At 34.8% G+C, this 16,914-nt stretch overlaps 1 pseudogene; it reads left to right on the plus strand.

Moving 5' to 3' along the window:
* The first annotated feature begins 339 nt into the window (after nt 1-339).
* Nucleotides 340-11,973, plus strand: LOC107865130 (annotated as a pseudogene).
* Nucleotides 11,974-16,914: the final 4,941 nt, after the last annotated feature.

Consider the following 16,914-nt stretch of genomic DNA (forward strand, 5'->3'; position numbering starts at 1 on the left):
ATAGCTAGATATGCCCTGCTTAGGATCTATACCTCTCATCAGCTAACTTTCTACAACAAATCAAATAGACCTAGCTTGACTAGACAAGACAACTATTGAGTTGACCAACATATTGTTGAAACTTTGGGTTCATGCTAGCCTAGCACTCACAAGTGGGAGTTATTCTTTAAAAAAATACATAATTATGGTTTTGGAATCCATCATTATTAGGCTTGATTATTTTCCACACGATTATGTGCTTCTAAACACTGAGTATTTGAGAATTTGACTTTATAATTCCTCCCTTATTACAATTGAGTAGTTGTTTATGTTCTTTTTAAAATTAAAAATCTACTTGTAATGGCTACAATAGTAAGCCTAAATCAAGTAAAGCCTTTTTAAGGGTTGTTCCCGATGAAGAAGATGCAGGACTTCGAATTTTATCAATGAACTTATTAATTTGACTACTGGAACTTACATTATTATGAAAATTTATTTTAGTTGAATGGTAACTTTACCTATACGTATCCCACTTTTTGGGAATATACAGGTTATGTTGTTATTGTTGATAACTTTGCCTACACTTGAAATAGATCTAGACACACACTATGTGTATATGTGGGTGGATGTTGCTTCTCTATATTCACATTCTCTAGAATGGTTTAAGAAAGTTTTAAGTCATTGTTCTTTTTCTTTCATGAATACTGGGTGTTCAAGTTTAAGATGTTGATTTTTCTAGCTAATTTTTGTGTTAATGAGATTTTAAACGTTCTTGCTTTTGGGAGTCTCCTTTATAAAATGTTTTTGTATATAGCCTACTTTAATGTTTGTTTATTGTCTAATAATCAATACAAACTTATTACTTTTGTTGAATGTTAATACTCCAGTCGTTTCCAACCATTTTAATTTGTTAAAATGTGTGATTTTGACTTGACACGGAATTTAAGAAAGTAAAAAAACTCTTGAATCTTTTCTTCTTTCTGTCTCCCATTTCCACCTAACCTCATTCCAGTTCAATAGGGTTTGGATACTGAGATGGTTGATAACACCGACAGCGGAGTAAAGGATGTTACTAAAATGGATTCTCCTATTTTCGTATTTGTAGATGAGGATACAAGTAATCAGGAACTTGTTGTTAAATTGGAGGACAAAGTAAATCTTGATGAAAAAAATGGGGATGCCTCTCTTTTTCTGAATCCATGGCAAATGACGAGTAGAACTTGATAAAATCGCGTGCAAAAGAGGAACAAGTAAATGATTCCAAAAAAGCCCCCAACTTGAATGGTCTTCAATTTAGTTAGTTGGACGAGCTTTGTCCATAAACCCAACTTTACTTAGAGTTCCCGCTGGAGAAGATGGATAACATCACAGTGAATGGAATGGAAAATGAAGAGAAAGGCAGTAAAGACAAGAAAAAGGGTCTGTCACGATCCGAACCGAGGCCCTAGCAGCGACGAGCATCTCGAACCATGAAGGCCTAAGTGCCCTTTTCTAACTAGAAATCATAAGCATAATTCATATACTATAAAAGTGCATAAAAACAAAATAGAATCATGGTCAACTTAATATATCATTTAAACAATACAGACATAAGTTCAATAAGACCCAAAACCGTCTAAAACATGTTTGCCCCCAGCTAGACCATGAGCTAAAACAAAATCAAAACATTTCAGTGACACCAATACTTTTGAAATTAGGGAGACTCACCAACTTTAGATGTCTGACAATAGATCTACTGCTTAATGGGACCTCAATCCTCAAGAACAAGGTTCAAACGCTTCTTCAAGAAAATTCAAGAATCAAAACATCATTATTCAAGAACCTTTAAGAAAAGCCTCCAAGAACATTCTCGAGGCTTCAAAAATCAACTTGTTCCACGAAATCAAGCCAAATAAGGTATGTGAAGTTCCAACAAGAATAATTTTTTTGTTCTTGTTCCCAAAAACTTAATTTAGGTTACAAATTTATGAATTTTGATTTGATTTCCATGAAATTTTAGTTAGGGTTTATACACCATGTCGCTAATTGCATGATTTTGAGACATTAAGTGATTTGGATATTGAGTGACATGTCTATTTTTGAATACTTATGCATATGATCATATTTTTTTTTCCAGATTTTGAGTGGATTTACCAATAATTACATTATCAAGCATGAACCTTTGGTGTTTAACATAAGCCCTAAGATTTAGCCTTGATATTTTAAGAAGATCATGATTTTAAGCCTCCTTGATGATTGTTTACCAAGTCTCAAGAAAAAAAGCTGATCTTTGAATCCTAAGCTAAAACAGGAATCCGCAGTATTTATGATTTAAAGCAAAGAGAAGCATAATTGGCTTCCTCTATACATACTTGTACTGTTTTAAGGTGCATTTCCAAAAAGTTCTGAGCCTAAGTATGGGAGTATTATTTAGCACTGAGTTAGACTTGATTTCAAGGTCTCATACCCTAAAACTATGAGCCACCATAGGATTATGATTTACCCCAAGTGGGTTAAGATAGTGATCACTAAAGTTAAGGTTCTATTCCGATGGCAAGGGTAGAATAACTCTCCCCCAATGTGGGTAAGACGTTGGACTCCATATCAGCTCACATGTTTTATGTCAGTTAGAAGAAACTCCCAAGTTCCCAGAGTTTCTAAGACTCCAAATCTTTATAGCCCTAAAGTTCCCAAGTCCTTGAGTTCCCAAAGCCCTATTCTCCTCAAGATAAAAGCATAAGTTTTGAAAGTTATTGTTTTAAGATTCCTTTTGCTTACAAGCTTTGAGAATAAAAGGAGAATACAGATTTTAGAACTAAGTATAATGACTCACGAGATTTATGCTACATTTTTAATTATTCATGATTTATGAAATTTAGATTTCAGATTTATTCAAGCTATGTGAGTCATAATATCAGCATACATGGTTTTATAAAGAGTAATGATAATGTTTACTTATTGTATACACCCCCATATACTCAGTACATCCTCAAAGTATTGATCCACATATATGTCTATGTGCTACATTATCTCATAATGTAGTTTTAGGTGATCAGCCTCAACAACGATAGTGATCTCCGAGTACCTTCATCTATACTTCCGCAGTTGGTGAGTCCTCATGGCTCGAGGACCTTTTCTCAGATTTTCAGTCTTGATAGCAGTCATTTAGTATTTTCAGTTCAGCTTGAGTCAGTTGGGGATTTTTCCCAATTATTCTCTGGTTCTTTAGTAAGTAGAGGCTTATCAGACTATCAGTTAGAGTTTTTAGATTTTCAGTATTTGTTATCCAAATGATTTTTTTCGGTTACTTTAGCCCAAATTTGACATGATATAGAGATACTACTTAATTCATTTGTTTTAAAGTAAGTTCTAGACTTAGTAGCAAGCTTGAAGGGTTAGCTTGGGGCTACTTATAGCCTTAAGGATCGTGTGATGTCTCAGGGTGAGATTTTGGGTCGTTACATCGAGACTAAGCCTCAGATCCTAAAATATAGGGAGCCAATACAATTGTACTGGTTCGCAGAGAAATCTAAAATAACATACTTTAATACAACATAAGTGAGAGAAATTCATAAAACATTCTACATAGGATAAGAAAAAATACATGGGCATAATTTAGAGCTTCAAAATGCTTTCTTGTAACCATGACTTAACACTGTCTTACTCCTTAGATAAATGGTACACCCTACATTTCTACAATCCCACGGGCTATATGGAATCCGTCCTTAACTCGGCAGCCAAGCCCCCAATCCAAGTTTGCTGCAAGGATTAGAGTCCTAATCACTATTCTAGTATACCAATGTCTCAAGGACAAGTATACATTGGCATTAGCCAATCATATCCCTCGAATCGACAAAATTCAGTTTCTATTGATGAGCCCTTACAGTCAAACGCCTTCTTCGAGTAACCAACTACCTCTCTTTAGGCCCAATTTTAGTTCTTTAAACATCATGCCTCATATACGAAATCATTCAATGCTTAAAATCTTAAGGGCATGTCATCACAGGGTATCGTCATACCCAAACTTGCAAGTCGCTCGTATCATATCAATTCCACAGCCCTTCTTATTCAAAACATGTTATTTGGACCACCCAAATCATTTAAACACTACAAGAGAATTTGTAAATCTAAGTACATGTCAACTTATGCAAAGATTCTATTCTTTCAATTCTTAAACATGTGGTGGTCAATCACTTTGTAGCAAAGCATGCACTTTTTTAAATTATCACTTTTATATATATATATATATATATATATATATAAACAAGAAAGACACCCTCTCTTCCATTCATAACTAATAACAAGTCCTTAAACAGTAGTAAAAATATTTATCTCATGCTTCTCAATATGTAATTGAACAATTCATAACATGTGAAATCAAGAGGCTTCATACCAAGAGAGGGAGTATAAATCTTCATGCTCTTAATTCAAGTTTCAAAACTCAAAACGCACAAATACATATACACGAGCATAATCAAAATTCAAGGAAAGGCCTCAAGACCAAAACGTTATGTCATTGAAAAAGGATTTCATGATTCGTCTATTAAAACAATTTTTCAAAACCCTTTTTATAAACATCATAATATGCTTTCAAAACTTTGTAAAACAATAACTCATGCCCATGGAGTTTTCTTAGGACATCCCCACGTACCTGAAGCTTCTTGATTTGGAGAAGAAAGCATGAATTCCTTGGATTCTTGGATAAAAGGATTTTGGATTTAGTTCTTAGGGAAAAGGACGGTTTTTTGTGAGTTGATGTTCAAGAAGATGTGCAAATATTGCCCTTTTGGGTGATATAAATCATCCTTTGGACGTTTGGGGCTGAGGGGAAAGGATCAAAGTGCCCCTTGACCCTTAAAGAGTTTAAAATAGCATTGGAATGGACCAGGAAGCGCGCCCTTAGTATGGGGTAGTAGATCCCATGATGCCCACTCCAGTACGACACTCTAAGCCCCACTGCGCAAGCTTATCACGTGCCCTCACTGCCTCTCACAAAAATGGCTATAACTTTTTGCTCAACTATCAAATTAAGGCAAAATTGGTATCATTGGAAAGCTGACTCAACTATCAATAATATGGTGGGTCTTGAGCTCAAAAATTCCACGTATATCAAAAGTTATACACGTCTAAAATAGACCTGGTAGAATCGAATATCTAAATTTGAACGAATTAAAGATTCTTAGCTTAACTTTGCTCTAGGTGGTTTCTATAAACATTTTTCACTTCAAAAGTACTTCCCATGCTAGGATAAACATCATGACACATAAATCAAATTATGAATCATGGGATTAGAGTTTGCACAAGTAAGAATGAAAGTTTAATTTTTAGCTTAAAAATGCGGGGTGTTCAGGGTCATGGCAGAAAAAAAGGGTAGTCATTAGTTATAGTAAGAAAAAGGCCAAGGGAGCTATTGTTGTTATGCTTTCAATATATAATGAAGGTGGTTCTATTAAGGATTCAACCCTCACTGAGAAGGAGAGAGCTTACATAGAGATGGAACTTGTGCCTTTGGTGACTGACTGATGGAGCTTTGAAATCTTAGCTACTAAAAGGTGTCAAGTGGTTGATTTCATTATGGGAGAAAATGGGTTGAATGGGATTCTCAAAAAACAAATAGGACTTGGAAAGACCATTAAAATTATTTCATTTCTGGCATATTTAAAGGGGAACGGCTTAGATGTTTTTTGGTCATTGCTTTCCTATCAACTCTTTCAAATTGGGTGAATGATATAGAGAGGTTTGTCTCATCTATTAATGCAATCATATACCATAGTGAAAATAAGGAGGAAGTATATGACGAGGATCTAGGTCTACCGTTTCCTATTGTAGTTACTTCTGATGAGATTTTAATGATTGATGCAAAGAAATTCTTGAGGCATTATAATTGAAAGTATCTGTTATTGATGAGGGACACAAGTTTAAAAACTTAAAGTGAAAACTGCTCAAGGAACTAAAGTTGTTGCCGATTGAAAGCAAACTTTTATTAACTGAAACCTATGCAGAACAACTTAGCTGAGTTGTGGTCATTGTTAAATTTCACCATACCAGATATATTTTCATCCCTAGAATAATTTTAGTCATGGTTTAATCTAGATGTGAGATGCTGCAGTGACCCTCAAAAGGAAGAAATGGAAGAGATAAATAGGGCACGAGTTGTCGCAAAACTCCATGGAATTTTACATCCTTTTCTCCTTCGGCAATTGAAGGTAGATGTTGAGAAACTGCTTCCAGAAAAAAAATATACTTTTATATGCTACCATGACTGAGCGCCAAAAGAAGTTCCAGGACCATCTAATTAACAAGACCTTGGAGGGTTAATTTACTGAGAATGTGTCCATTAGGAATCATTTTAAAGGAAATTTCAATAGCTTAATGATTGAAATTTACAAAAATTGCAATCATCCGGACCTCGTGGAGTCAGCATATGATGGTTCTTATCGTTATCCACTTATAGAACTAATAGTTTCACAATGTGGCAAGTTATGCTTACTGGAAAGGCTTTTGTCAGAATTGCTTGCTCCTAAACACATTGTTTTGGTATTCTCTCAGTGGACTAAAGTACTGGATATAATTGATTACTATTTTAGTCAAAAGGGTTTTTAAGTTTGAGAATTGATGGCCATATGAAGTTGGATGAAAGAAAAAGACAGATCAAGGACTTCGATGTTGATAACAGTGAGTTCAGGATATATTAATTGAGAACTAGGGCTGGTGGTCTTGACATTAATCTTACTGCTGTAGACACCTACATTTTCTATGACAGTGACTAGAATCTGCAAATGGATCTACAAGCTATGGATTAGTGCCATAGAATAGGTCACACAAAACCTGTTCATGTTTATTGGCCTTCAACTACTCTCTCTACGGAAGGTCGAATGCTAAGAAGAGCTTTTAGTAAGTTGAAGCTTGAGCATAGCGATTGGAAAAGGATAGTTTAAGCAAGAGCGAAAGGTAAAGCTTGCTACAAATACTATGGAGGAAGAGGACTTGATAGGCTTTTGAGAGAAGATAATGTCGAAGAGGACAAGATGATACAGACAGGTATTACTAATAAAGATCTAAGCTCTGGATCAAGTGAAGATGTCATTCCACTGAAAGGACCCGGTTGGGAAGTTTTTATTCCAATTGTTATGATTCGTACAGAGTAAGCAAACCACAAGTAGAAAAAAATAAGAACAACACACAGATTTACGTGGAAATCTTTGCGGGGAAAACCATGGGTAGAGGTAAAGAAGGTTTCACTATAATGGAGAGAGAGTACAATATGGGGAAGGCTGAATTTTCTAAATACCAAAAACAACCCACTAAATACACTTATATAATATATGCATACAAATAAGTTCTAGGCCCAAAAACATAATGGTCCATATAGGGCCTATTGGCCCGATCCCTACACTACCACCAGAGACCCCACGGAAAATCACCAACATGGGTCGCACTATGAAACTTTCTAGACTGAATCAACAAAATTTGGGTCATAACTCTAACAATCTCCACCTTGACATAAATTCTAATTTAGAACTCAAATCCATTTCAAGACAAACTGTCCACCTCTTCCACAAAAGCCCCTAAGGGCACATCTTAAAAGCTAACACTAACCAAGTCTAACCAATTCTCAAACTTGGCAATTGGTAGTGGCTTGGTTATCATATCAGCAGGATTATCATGAGTACTAATCTCGCTCACAACAATATCACCACTAGCAATAATTTCTCGTACAAAATAATATCGAACATCGATGTGCTTTGTCCTCTCATGAAACATTTAATCTTTCGTAAGAAAGATAACACTCTGACTGTTGTAAAAACCATAGTAATATATAAGTCTTTTCTAAGTTCACCAAACAGACCCTTCGGCCAAATAGCTTTCTTGAAAGCCTCTATAATAGACATATACTCTGCCTCATTAGTTGACAAAGAAACTGTAGTCTGTAAGGTAGCTTTACAACTAATAATGCAACCACCAATGGTGAAAACATAGCCTGTAAGGGAACTCTTTTTATCCTGATCTCCTACAAAATAAGAATCAGCATACCTGATTACTCCATCTCTATTTTACCAAAACTGAAAACAAACATCAACAGATCCATGCAAGTATCCGAAAATCCACTGAACTACTTTCTAATGTTCTTTGCTAGGATTTGCCATGTATCTGCTAACTGCACTAATGACATAAGATAAATTTGGTCGGGAACACACTATCGCATACATAAGAGACCCAACGACACTAGATTATGGAAATCAAGACATATAGTCACGCTCATCATCTATCTTTAGAGATAAAATGGCCAAGAGTTTGAAGTGAGATGCCAATGGAGTACTTATAGGCTTGGCATTTTGCATATTGAACCTGTGAAGCACTTTCTCAATATACTTTTTTTGACTCAAGTATAACTTACACTTCTCTCTATCCCTTATAATTTCCATGTTAAGAATCTTCTTTGCTGCTCCTAGATCTTTCATCTCAAACTCCTTGCTGAGCTGAGTTTTGACTTTTATTATTTCTCTAATATTCTTTATTGCAATCAATATATCATCAACATACAAGAGAAGATACCCGAATGAACCATCACTTACCTCCTTCAAATAGACACAACTATCATAATTACTCTTTCTAAACATATGAGAGGTCATAAAAGAGTCAAACCTCTTATACCACTGCCTGGGGGACTATTTTAAGCCATAAAGAGACTTTTTCAACAAGCATACATAGTCCTCCTTTCTTGAGACTACAAAACCCTCTGGTTGCTGCATATAGATATCCTCCTCAAGTTCTTCATCTAAGAATGCAGTTTTGACATCCAACTGCTCAAGCTCAAGATCATGCATGGCTACAATACCAAGCAAGGCTCGAATCGAACTATGCTTTACAACTGGAGAATGTGAAGTCAACAACTGGAACCTGACTGCAACCTTTAGCGACTAGTCTTGCTTTGTACCTAGTATCTTCAACTCCCAATGTTCCTTTTTTCTTTTTGAATACCTACTTACAACGGGCAATTTTATTATCTTTAGGAAATTTCACCAAATCCCATATGCGATTCTTATGAAGTGATTCCATCTTCTCTTACATAGCAATCATCCATCGGCCAGAATCATCACAACTAACTGCCTCTGAGTAAAAATAAGGTTCCTAACTAGAATTAATACCTTCTGCTATATTCAATACATAAGCAACCAAATCAGCTTCAGCATACTTCTGAGGAGGTCTAATATCTCTTCTAAGCCTATCTTAAGCAATAGATATTATGGCATCACTGGTGGTAAAGAAGAAATAGTACCACTCTGTATCTCCGAGCTTAACTGAGAAGTAGGCACTAGTGTAGAATTTACTCCAATCTACAATTCAACATGGTTGCTTGACTTTTGTTGATTCATGTCACTAAGCTCATCTGGGGGCAAAGCACTAGATTCGAAGGGAGACCAAAGCATGGCAGTTTTATCAAACACAACATCCCTGCTAATTATAAATTTTCTGCTTTCAAGACACCAAAGCTTATAACTTTTAACACCAGACTTATAACCCATAAATAATCACTTGACAGATATAGGCTCTAACTTTCCATTATCAATATAAGCATACGTAGAATATCCAAATATCCTCAAATCAGAATAACTAGCAGGAGTACCAGACCATACCTTTGGTGGAGTATTTTTATCAATCATGACTGAGGGAGAGTGTTTAATAAGAACGAAAGTTGTGAAAGAAGCTTCAGCCCAAAAAAACTTGGATAAACCAGCATTAAAGAGCATACAATGCACTTTCTCAATTATAGTCCTATTCATTCATTTGTCCACACCATTCTACTGTGGAGTATGACGAACTATCAAGTCCCTCACAATTCTTTATGACTTGCACAAAGCATTAAATTCATTAAAATAGAACTCTAAACCATTATTGATCCGAAGACATTTTACCTGCTTCCCTGTCTGTTTTTCAATCATAGTCTTTCACTCCTTAAAAGTAGGCAACACATCATTCTTTTTTTTCAGCAAGAATACCCAAATTTTTCTGGAATAGTCATCAATAATAGTCAACAAGTAATTAGCGCCTCCTCTAGAAGGTACTCTAGTAGGACCCAGAGATCAGAATGAATGTAATTAAGTGTGCCCTTAGTTTAGTGGATACTTTTAGTGAATTTAACGATCTTCTGCTTCTCAAAAATACAGTGCTCACAAAACTCTCATTTGGTAATACTCTGCCCATCAAGAAGTCCTCTCCTACTTAGTTCAACCTTCTCGTTTTCACTTATATGCCCCTGGCGCATATGCCAAAGTTTAGCAATATCACTTTTTGATAGAGAAGAGGTAGAAATAGCTACATCACCTGTAAGAATAGAGCCTAACAGGATATATAAATTTGCAGACTTTCTTTATCTCTTCATCACAACAAGATCACATTTAGTAACCTTTAGGACTGCACCTTCACCAGTGTACCTATAACCATTCGAATCAAGGGTACTCAAGGAAATAAGATTTCTCTTTAAGTCTGGGACATACCATAAATCACCAAGTATCCTTACAACTCCATCAAACATCTTGATTTTGATTGTTCCAATACCAGTTATCTTACAAGGTGTGTTATTTCCCATCAACACAGCACCTTTAGAGACTATTTCATATGTTGTAAACCAATCCTAATTACGACACATATGAAATGTGCAAGCTAAATCAGGAATCCAATCCTCACAGGGTTTGGAGTTACCATCAAAAACTACAAAGAGTTATTCATCACTACCTCCATCTTCAACAAACCTGGATTCATCGAACTTTTCTGGTTAGTTTTTCTTTGATTTTGGAGCTTCTATTTTCTCTCTATTTTGTAACTTCTAACACTCGGATTTGATATGGCTTTTTTTCTTATAGTAATTACAGATTTTGTTTCTATTTCTATATTTTGACCTATTCCTGTCATCACCTATAAAATTTCTCTCATGAGTCCTTCCTCCCTGAACAATAAGTCCATCTTCTTGAGTCTCTGAATTATTCAAAAGATGTTTCATCTTCTCCTTAGAGAATAATGCATCATAGACTTCATCAATCGTCAGGGTATCACGACTATATAAAATTATATCCCTAAAGGTCATGTATGATGCAGGCAGCGAACACAACAAAATCAACTCTAGATCTTCCTCATCGTACTTAATCTCTAGAGTCTCTAAATTAGATCTCTAGAGTCTCTAAATTAGAGATGATTTTCTTAAATATAGATAGGTGATCCTCCAAGAATGTACCCTCAGACATGCGATGGGAATAAATTCATAGCTTGAGATGCAACTTACTTGTTAGGCTTTTCATTATACACAGCGATTCCAGTTTCAACCATAATACAGCGGTTGTGGTCTCCTTTAAAACATCTTGTAGAATTTGATTGGATAAATGAAGGTGGATCTGAGATAGAGCCTTCCGATCCTTATATTATTTGTCCTCGTCCATCCACGATGAGGGAATCTTCTTAAATCCTAATAAAGCATCCTCCGAATCCATCTGTCCAAGCATAACCCACATCTTAACCTGCCATAACAAAAGTCTAGTGTTGCGATCCAAGAATGAAATATCATACTTCATGATTGTCATTTCCAAGAAAACAATCAAATAGGCTCCGATACCAGTTTGTTATGAATTGATCAGAAATAAAGTAAACCACAAGTAGAAAGAAAACAAAAACACACATATTTACATGGAAATCCTTGTGGGAAAAACCACGGGTAGAGGCAAAGGAGGTTTCAATATAATGGAGAAAGAGTACAATGTGGAGAAGGCTAAATTTTTTGAATACTCGAAGCAACCCACTAAATGCACTTATATAATATGTGCATACTAATAAGTCCTAGGACCAAAATATGAAGGTCCATCGGGCCTATCAGCCTGATCCCTACGATACCACCATAGACCCCATTGAAAATCACCAACATGGGTCGCACCGTGAAACTTTCTGGGTTGGATCAACAAAATTTGAGTCACAACTCTAACACCAACAACAAACGGAGGCATGCTTTCTACTCTCAGCAGCTGATAAGAGACTCATAGGTGTTGTTCATTTGCAGAAATTAGATATTTTAAGAAGTAAGAAAGTGAGAAAAAAATAAGTACGGAAAAAATAAGAGAGAGTCGGTTGAGTATAAGAATTTTAAGATGGAAGCAGGTCTTTACTTTGTAATAATATAATTCAAGTTGTGCGAAATTGATTGTGCCCACTATCAAATATCCAACATAAAATATACCAAATTCTTTCAATCTTATAGTTTTAAATATGTCAAGTAGAAAGTTGTAAGTAAAGAGTTGCCAAAAGAGAAATAGATATTCCTTTTTAAATAGTCTAAAAAAAAGTAAGACAAATAAACTAGAGTTGAGGAAGTAATGTTTTATCGATTTCATATAAGAAAAAAGAAAGTATATAAAAAAACATTTAGTGGGGATGTTTTTTTTTTATATTATTCTTTAATGGGAGCCTTACATAATGAAAACTCATTTGTAGTTCAGAATTAGATTTTGTTTTTTTTTTTCATTCAATTCATAATGATTGAATTCTTTGTTTTGGTCCAATATTAAAAATGACACTACATTTTTACTTTACAATCATACTAAGGAGTAATCATGTTTAACTTAGAGAATCATGATATTAAGTTTTTTTAATATTGACTACCAAGTGCAAGTGGCTATAGCTATACAACTAATGCTAATAGGGGGTCTATTTTTTCTCTTTGTGAAAAAGATAAATATGTTAATGACGAGTATCAATTTTACTCAACAATGACATAAAATATTGTTATTCTTCGGGTATACAAAAATCTATATTTTGGCACAACAACTTCAAGACAAGTTCAAGTATAAAATAAGAACACTTATGAAGTTAGTAACACCCTCAACACAAGATCAAAAAGACCTTTCAAAGAATTTTATTTTTTAGAAAATTAGATAAAATAGAAAAAGTCCATATCCTTTGACTTCAGAAGCGTCCTTAAGGAAATAATTCCCCTCAAGTACCCGAGGTTGAGAAATTTTCCTCCCAGGATAAAATGGCCTAACAGTTCGACTATAATAGAACCTCAATTGATCAAATTCTCTTCAAACTCACTGAATGATTAAATGACAACACGGAGCATTTTTAGAAAACAAGAAGAGCTTTTTGGAAAAAAATTTCATACTAAACTTGTGGAAAAAATGCAAATTTACATAGCCATAAAGTGCCCCTTCCAAAAAGTGGAAATGGTTCATCCTAAAAGGTGTATTCTTTGGAAGAGTCATGTATGCTCATTTGAAATATTGTATTTTTTCTGAACAGACACAACTATCCAAACAGTTACTCCTTTTCCAAAATAATGTATTTTTTCCTCAAAGGTTGTGTCCCTCCATTTTCCATTCACACCAATTGAAACCAACAATCCCCCACGTGTATGGGAAATTGCTATTCTTTGTAAAACTTTACGGACTAGTATGTGATCATCAAGCAAAGACTGATTGCATTTGGATAAGTGGGTTTCCCTTTAGACTTTCCATAGTGAAATGTATCAGATGCACTCGATCAATCGGTAGATCTGATATCTTTGAACCAACGAGATTTAACGTATACTTAGATAATACATGTCACACAAACAGTCTTTTACCATTTATGGTTCTCATAGCCATGAGCACATCTCAGTATCATGAGAGCTTAGAGAACAGGCCCTTATTAACATTCTCCTTGAAGTGGCTTCCACTTTTCCCTCACAAAGGCAATTTCTAAATGTTCAATCCTGTAGATTAAACTATTTGGTCAAATCTGCCAAATTTAGATAATCATTAAATGACTTTTCACCTTAAGTCTTATTCATGTTTACTAAACATTATCTGCATAATGAGAATGGGTTGGTATATTGACAATGTTGAACCTATCAGACACAACTTTGTTTGATGTCTTTAAACCTAGCTTTTGCGATCTACAATATGCTAGGTAGAGTTACTGCTATGTTGACTTGTCCTAAGCCTTAAAACTATTCCCTTAGAAGTCCTCTCAACTCCTTCTTTACACAGGACTTTTTTAAGTGGATTCAACACATTATCCTTTGACTTCACATAGTCAACAGTTATAACTCCACTAGAGAGAAGTTCTCTAATGGTATTGTGTCTCCATCTTATGTGATGAGATTTATCGTTATACATCATGCTCCGTACCCTACCTATTGTCGTTTGGCTATTACAGTGAATACACACTGGTGCCACTAGTTTGGGACAATAAGAAATATCTTCCAAGAAATTCCAGAGCCATTCTTCTTCTTTACTGTCTTTATCCAATGCAATAAATTTAGATTTCATTATAAAGCGAGCAATACATGTCTGTTTGTAAGATTTCCAAGAGACCGCTCCTCCACCGATAGTAAATACTTATCCACTCATGGATTTTACTTCATTAGATTCGGTGATGTAATTTACATCACTATATCCTTCAAGTACCACGGGATATTTATTATAATACAAAGTATAGTCTTGAGTGTATTTAAGATACCCCAAAACTCTTATCATTGCAATCCAATGAGTTTTGTTAGGATTACTCGTGTACCGACTCAACTTACTAATAGCGTACGCTATGTCTGGTCGTGTATAATTCATTATATACATTAAACATCCCAACACTCTTACGTACTCCAATTGTGAGTCACTTTCACCTTCATTTTTTCAAAGTGCGAAGATCACATCCAATGGAGTCTTGGAAATACCAAATTCCATATACTTAAATTTGTCAAGTACCTTTTTGATATAATGAGACTGTGACAATGCCAACCCTTGTGGAGTTATATGGATTCTTATTCCTATGATCACATCCGCAACTCCAAGGCCTTTCATATCAAACTTGCTTTTGAGCATTCATTTCGTTGCATTTATGTCAGAAATATCTCTACTAATGATCAACATATCATCTACATATAAACACACAATGACTTGGTGATTTGGAGTGTCTTTAATATACGCATATTTATCACATTCATTAATCTTGAATTCGTTTTCCAACATGGTTTGGTCAAACTTTGCATGCCATTGTTTAGGTGCTTGTTTTAGTCCATAAAGTGACTTAACAAGTTTACACACCTCATTTTCTTTTCCTAGAACCACAAAACCCTTAGGCTATTTCATGTAAATTTCTTCCTTCAATTCTCCATTTTGGAATGCAGTTTTCACATCCATTTGATGGATTTCAAGATTATATGCCACTGCTAAGGCAATTAACATTTGAATCGATGTTATACTTATTACTGGCGTGTATATATCAAAGTAATCAAGGCCTTTTTTTCTATTTGAAGCCTTTTACTACAAGTCTTGCCTTGTATTTGTCAATAGTACCATCTGCTTTTATTTTTCTTTTGAAGATACATTTAGAACCTAAAGGTTTATTTTCTTGTGGAAGATCAACCAACTACCACGTATGGTTTATTAAGATTGAATCAATCTCACTATTGACTTCCTCCTTCCAAAAGGATGAGTCTGACAACGATATCTCTTCCTTAAAAATTTGAGGCTCATTTTCTAAGAGAAATATTACAAAATCTGATCCAAACGAAGTTGACGTTCTTTGACGTGTACTACGTCTTGGATTCTCATCATTATGTACATTCTCACTTGGTTCATCTCGAGGTCGTTTAGACCCCTACTAGACTGTTCATGTCTAGTTTTATATGGATAAATGTGTTCAAAGAATTCAGCATTATCTAATTCAATTACCATATTTTCATTGATATCTGGATTTCAGATTTATGAACCAAAAATCAACATACTTTACTACTTTTAGCATATCCTATGGACATACAGTCCATCGTCTTAGGTCCTATCCTTACTCTTTTAGGCATAGAAACTTAGACCATCGCTAGACACCCCTACACTTTGAAATATTTCAAGTTGGGTTTCGTTCCTTCCAATTTTTCATATGGAATTGATTGTGTCTTACTATGGGGCACTCAATTGAGTATTCAGTTAGCTGTAAGGATAGCTTTCCCCCATAAGTTTTGTGGTAAACCTAAACTTATTAGTAAAGCCTTCATCATTTCCTTCAAGGTTCGATTTTCCCTTTTCGCAGTTCCATTAGATTGGGGTGAATACGAGACCATAGTTTGATGGACAATTTCATTCTCTACACATATTTGTGCAAAGGGAGATTCATATTCTCTACCCCTATCACTTCTTATTGTTTTGATCTTTTTCTCCAACTGATTTTTAACTTCTGTTTTATATTGCCTAAACACATCTATTGCTTCATCCTTACTATTTAACAAATAGACATAACAGTATCTAGTGCAATCGTCATTAAAAGTTATAAAATACTTTTTCACACAATGATATGGTGTTGACTTCAAATCATAAATATAAGTGTGAATTAAGTCTAAGGGATTGAAATTTCTTTCAACGTACTTATATGGATGCTTAGCATACTTTGATTCCACACACGTTTGACATTTTGATTTATTATATTCAAAGTTTAGCAAAACTTTTAAGTTAATCAGTTTTTGCAAGGTTTTGTACTTGACATATCCTAAACGACTATGCCACAAATTGTTTGACTCTTAGCAAGTAAGAAGAAACCTCAACTTTCTTCATTTCAGAAACCATTACATAAAGTTTAAAAAGTCGCTCATTGAGGTAGCCCGTTCCTGCATATGTTTCATTCTTGCTTATTACAAATTTTTTCAAAACAAACACACACTTAAATTCATTTTTAATGAGAAGTGTCGTCGACACTAAGTTTTTCCTAATAGTAGGAACATGAAGAACATTGTAGAGAGTTAACACCTTGCCAAAAATCACTTTTGAGAATATCTTCCCAGTTCCTTCAACCTTTGTTATTATATTATTTCCCATGAAGATCACTTCTTTGGGACTAATGAAATCATTAGTAGCAAAAGCTTCTGTGTCTGCTCAAACATGTCCAGTGGCCTAAATTAAGCCACCATTCATTTGGATATCCAACTAGATTGCTTTCAGTGATTAT

Source organism: Capsicum annuum, chromosome 3 (assembly GCF_002878395.1).
Source record: "Capsicum annuum cultivar UCD-10X-F1 chromosome 3, UCD10Xv1.1, whole genome shotgun sequence".
NCBI lineage: Eukaryota > Viridiplantae > Streptophyta > Magnoliopsida > Solanales > Solanaceae > Capsicum > Capsicum annuum.